The following is a 6,003-nucleotide window of genomic DNA, read 5'->3' on the forward strand; positions in this document are numbered from 1 at the left end:
CACTAAATACAGAATCAGAACATCTAAACTCTGAGATCAATATGAGGCTATCCATCTGGCTCTACAAACGTCAAAGTGGGAGGGAAACAAACAAGTGTGCTTGTGTCAGGGTGATCAGAACTGCAAATGGCCCATAGGCCTGCAGATTGAGAGGGGGAGACAGAGAGACTGAGTATACAAACACATTTCTAATAATGAGTTGCACCCACTATTGCCCTCGAAGGTGTTCCACAGGGATGCTGGCCATGTTGACTACAATGCTTCCCAGTTGTGTCAAGTCACTGTAGCTGGATGTCCTTTGGGTGGTGGATCAATCTTAATACACATGGGAAACTGTTGAGAGTGAAAAACCAAGCAGCGTTACAATTCTTGACACACTCAAACCAGTATGGCACCTACTAACATACCAACTACCATTGAAGTGACATCAATAAGGGATAATAGCTTTCACCTGGATTCACCTGGTCAGTCTATGTAATCGAAAGAGCAGGTGTTCCTAATGTTTTGTATACTGAGTGTATAACAGACTATGATGACATCACTAACAATACAAATAATACTACATACACAGAACAGTACATATTTTGCAGTATAACCCACACAAATCTACATTTTTCACATACTTCAGTAGAGGCAAAATGTTTAGCCTCATGGGTAAATAGTTAGTCTTTCTGAATCAGTCTCTAGCCTGTCCCAAATATTAGGGACATTTGTAACACAAATGTATACTGCCATCACAGTATTACATAATAATAGGCCTACAGTACATCACACAGCCACCATCAGCGCGGTGTTGCCTGCAGTCTATTGCCTCCTGCGTATCAGTGCTTCCAGAGACATTTATTCCAACCTAATCACATTAAGTGATGGCAGTTGAGGTGAACAACGTGGCCTGTAAATGTTGCAGAATCCGCTTCGGAGCGGCAAACATTTGATTACAGGCTTGTAGATGTTGCCAATGGTTGGAGGTGGAAAAAACACTAGTATAGGCAAGGCCCCAACATTCCCCCACACACACACACACACACCTTATCCCCTCACTCTAACCTTAACCCTAGTCCATATCCACATCCTGATTCAACCATTACCCTAACCCTATCCTCATTCATCACCTTAACCCTACACTCAGTGAATGAGAATGCTGAGGAAAAGAGCCATGTAAGATACATGTCTCACAATACAATACACCCTAATGGCCATAAGGTGGCACTGTATGCATGGTAAATGTTGTGAGAAAGCCTTTGGCACTAATAACGTTTCCTGAAACATGTATGGGTAGTAGTTTATTGAGTGTTGGTTCCTGTGGGCCAAAGGTCTGACCCCTGGTAAATAAATACTCTGTTACTCTCCCAAGTCCACCGCTCTGACCTCCTGAAGGGCCTGTAAAAAGTATAGCAACACAAATAAAAAACAAATCAAACTTAAGAGTATGTTTTTATAGATCCTGACCGTCTTTGAGGTTTACCTTGAAGCGAGAAACAAGTACCTCTTCAGTTTCTGGGAAAGCGGATCCTGCTATCCATGCTGAGTATAAAAACGTGGATGTGGCAACTGTAGATTTCCACTTTTTATCCTTCCCCAATATGGAAAACTCATGGATTTGAACATCTTGAAGATGGGACAGAAGTATGCTGAGTAGGATCACTGCCTCATGTACGAACTAGAAACTCCCACACACGTCAAAGGTTTCACAGAGTTTACTGGAAAAACACTGTTCCTAGGAAATGATACATTGTTCATCACTCAAAAATCTCCAAAGTTTCGTAAACCTTTAAGCTGGAAGGGGAAATTTAATCATTGCAGGGATGAATTAACTTAATGGAGGGTATTTTATCAGATCTTGGAATTTCCCCATGTTCGATCCTTTCCAGCTGTGTTTTATGGCCTGTTAGGTTAACAGAATGTGACCCCTTGATGGGGTCCATATTAGGGTTTTCTTCTCCCCCAATGTGAGCTAGATCGTTTTAATCAAACAGAATTCTGAAGCTGTGGAGGGAGACCCTGGGGAACAAATCCATCATCCGTTTCTCTTGCAAGAACCTAGAAATCTCTAGTTTAAATTAACAGATTTTCCAATTAGATTTCAATGCAGGCGCGGACATTAACCCGAGCTTCATATCCACATCCCGTTTAATCCCTAACCCTATCCTTATCCACAACCACAACCCCAGATTGGTTTATTCAGTAAATGTTTTCTTATCTCTATTTTCTTAGAACTGCGTTGTTGGTTAAGGGCTTGTAAGTAAGCATTTTATGATACCTGTTGTATTCAGCGCATGTGTCAATTAAAATTGGATTTGATTTAATACATTGTGCTTACAGCAGAAACCCTAATCCTAACATTGACCCTAGATTGGTAATACATTGCACCCTAACCCTAATCCTAACCTTGACCCTAGATTGGTAATACATTGCACCCTAACCCTAATCCTAACCTTGACCCTAGATTGGTAATACATTGCACCCTAACCCTAATCCTAAACTCAGATATTACACTCAGTGAACAGGAATCTTGAGGAAAAGAGCCATGTAAAATATAGTACGTAAATTATGCTCACTATAAAATACACTTCAATGGCCATAATGTTGTGAGAATGCCTTTGGCACTCGTATGAGTAGCGTGTTAGTAGCTGTTTGTTGAGTGTGGGTTCCTTTGGGGCTGTTTTGGACCAAAATGTTCAAATCTCAGCCAAAGGTCAGACCCCCTGCAAATAAATACTCCACCATTCTCCCAAGTCCACCGCTCTGACCTCCTGAAGGGTCTGTAAAAAGTATAGCAACACAGTAGTAGGCCAAAACACCTGCTAGCAAACACAAATCAAATTTGAGAGTGTGTTTTTTTCTGTTCCTGATCCTCTTTGAGATTTGCTGGGAAGCAAGAAACAAATCCCACGACAGTTTCTGGGAAAGCGGATCCTGTTATCCTTGCTGAGAACAAACAACTGTCCAGGAGACTTTAAAGCTGAAATCAACAATTGAAACAATGAAAAAGCTAAGGGATGGGCTGGAAAATGTAACCACTCTCAAAATCATAGACCGAGCTATAGATGCAAGGACCATCAAAAATGATAGTTTTAACCATGTTTTGAGACTATATAGTGCTTCTTTACGTTTCTTTTGCTTACAAACATTGAAGTAAAACAACCTTATTTTGGGTTTTGATAGGGTACGACATCAATAGGGGTACGACAACAACGGGTGGATATCATTTATTTATAAGTCCAAAACGGTATGTAGCAACTGCAGATTGTCCCTTTAAGATGTCATTGAGATGTTTCTGTGTTATTATCCTTCCGCAATATGGAAAACCGTTGGATTTGAACATCTTGAAGATAAAAAAGTCTGCTGAGTAGGATCACCACCTCATATCAAGGGTAGGACACCACTACTGTATGTCAGAGTACTGGGAAAACACTGTTACCAGGAAGTGATATAGGGGTTATCACTAAAACATTTCCAAAGTTATGAAATCTTTGAAGGGACAATGAAATCAAACAAAGATGAATGGATTTCAAATCAAAATCAAACTATATTAGTCACATGCGCCGAATACAACTGGTGTAGGTAGACCTTACAGTGAAATGCTTACTTACGAGCCCCCAACCAACAATGCAGTTTTAAAAAATATGGACAAGAATAAGAGATAAAAGTAAAGAGTAATTAAAGAGCAGCAGTAAAACAACAATAGCAAGACTATACAGGGGGGTACCAGTACAGAGTCAATGTGCGGGGGCACCGGTTAGTTGAGGCAGTATGTACATGTAGATAGAGTTATTGAAGTGACTATGCATAGATGATAACAACAGAGAGCAGCAGTGGTGTAAAGAGGGGGAGGGGGGGAGGGGGGTAGCCATTTGATTAGATGTTCAGGAGTCTTTTGGCTTGGGGATAGAAGCTGTTTAGTAGCATCTTGGACCTAGACTTGGCGCTCCGGTACCGCTTGCCGTGCGGTAGCATAGAGAACAGTCTATGACTAGGGTGGCTGGAGTCTGGTATAGAGGTCCTGGATGACAGGAATCTTGGCCCCAGTAATGTACTGGGCAGTTTGCACTACCCACTGTAGTGCCTTGCGGCCGGAGGCCGAGCAGTCGCCACACCAGGCAGTGATGCAACCAGATGCTCTCAATGGTGCAGCTGTAGAACCTTTTGAGGATCTGAGGACCCATGACAAATCTTTTCAGTCTCCTGAGGGGGAACAGGTTTTGTTGTGCCGTCTTCACGGCTGTCTTGGTGTGCTTGGACCATGTCAGTTTGTTGGTGATGTGGACACCAAGGAACTTGAAGCTCTCAACCTGCTCCACTACAGGCCTGTTGATGAGATTGGGGGTGTGCTCGGTCCTCTTTTTTCCTGTAGTGCACAATCATCTCCCTTGTCTTGATCACGTTGAGGGAGAGATTTTTGTCCTGGCACCATACGGCCAGGTCTCTGACCTCCTCCCTATAGGCTGTCTCGTCATTGTCGGTGATCAGGCCTACCACTGATTTATTGATGATGTTGGAGTCGTGCCTGGCCGTGGAGTCATGAGTGAAGTACAGGAGGGGACTGAGCACGCACCCCTGAGGGGCCCCTGTGTTGAGGATTAGCGTGGCGGATCTGTTGTTACCTACCCTTACCACCTGCGGGCGGAAGGTCAGGAAGTTCAGGTTTAGTTAATTTTTGTGGTAATGCTGCAATCAGTTGGTTGTAAGTTTGGATTGAGCAGACGTTCCCATATTTTTTTTTTTCGATAGCTGCATATGTGACATAACTCTTCCATTTCTATTCATAATGTCATTCCAAAATATAATATATATTTTTTTAAATCCATAAAGAATGTTTTTTTATTAATCAGTATATTTGAGTTTAACCAAAACATTTGTTGTAATATTTGTTCTATATTTTCTGGAAGATAAAACTGAAATTGCAACCAGTTTTGTATGGCTTGTTTAAGAAAGGGCGATACCTTAAACAAAATGTCATTTTCAATTAGTCGGAAATTTGAAATTGTGATCTGTATAAAGGCAAAAAGGCACATTTTGAAGAAAGGATGAGCCTTTCTTAATAATCTACTGCAGAACCATTTGGGGTTTTAGTATAACTTATGTATGAGGGAAGCTTTTAGTGAGAGGTTTAAAGCTTTAATATTTAATCATTTTAGCACCCCAAACTCATATTCATTATATAAATAGGAATGTTTAATTTTCTAGACTGAAAAGATTGAATTGCCTCAAACAGTTCCTCTTCTGTAACTTGACTTTCACACAGGTCTTTCTGTAAATTTGTTAATTTTACATTATTATTATTATCATTATTACTATTTGGAAACAAATCTTTATAGTTAACATCATTCAGTGGAAATGGAGGAGACTGAAAAGAAAACATATGCTTAAATATTTTGCTTCCTCTTTCAAAATATAATTTGGAGAATCATGGATGACTACATCATTTGTAACAAGTTTCTGTAAATTATTTTTGGTAGCATTTCCATGTTGAAGATTCAAGAAAAATGTTGTGCACTTTATTTACAATTTTCCATCGATTCATTTTATTTTTGTAATACATTACACTTGATTGTTCTTGAATAAGTACCTACAATTCTTTTTGTTTTTCCTCTAACTTATTTTGTGCCTCTATTGTACAGTTTCCATGACCATCTATCTACCTGCTCTGTTACTTCCTCTATTTCCTTTATTAGTCTCATCTCTTCTGACCTAAACTGCCTTTGTTTTAGTGATGAGTATTATATTCAATCAAACAGAATTCTGAAGTAAAGCTCTGCTACCTGACCTGAGCCCCACGGCCCCTACCTTATACGTCGGGTTGGGCTTGTTTTCATCAATAAATTGGGTACGGGCAGGGCTTGAGTATCACTAAATGAATCACTAACATTTTGAAGCTGAGCCATTTGCTTGTACTCTGCTGCGCAGTACAGTCATATTTGTCTAAGATCATAACATGGTGTCAGAAGTGCTTTAACCTCGTCAAATATAAGACAGGAGAGATTATTTCACAGTAAATGTAAA

This window comes from Oncorhynchus mykiss, chromosome 12, assembly GCF_013265735.2.
Source record: "Oncorhynchus mykiss isolate Arlee chromosome 12, USDA_OmykA_1.1, whole genome shotgun sequence".
Lineage (NCBI taxonomy): Eukaryota > Metazoa > Chordata > Actinopteri > Salmoniformes > Salmonidae > Oncorhynchus > Oncorhynchus mykiss.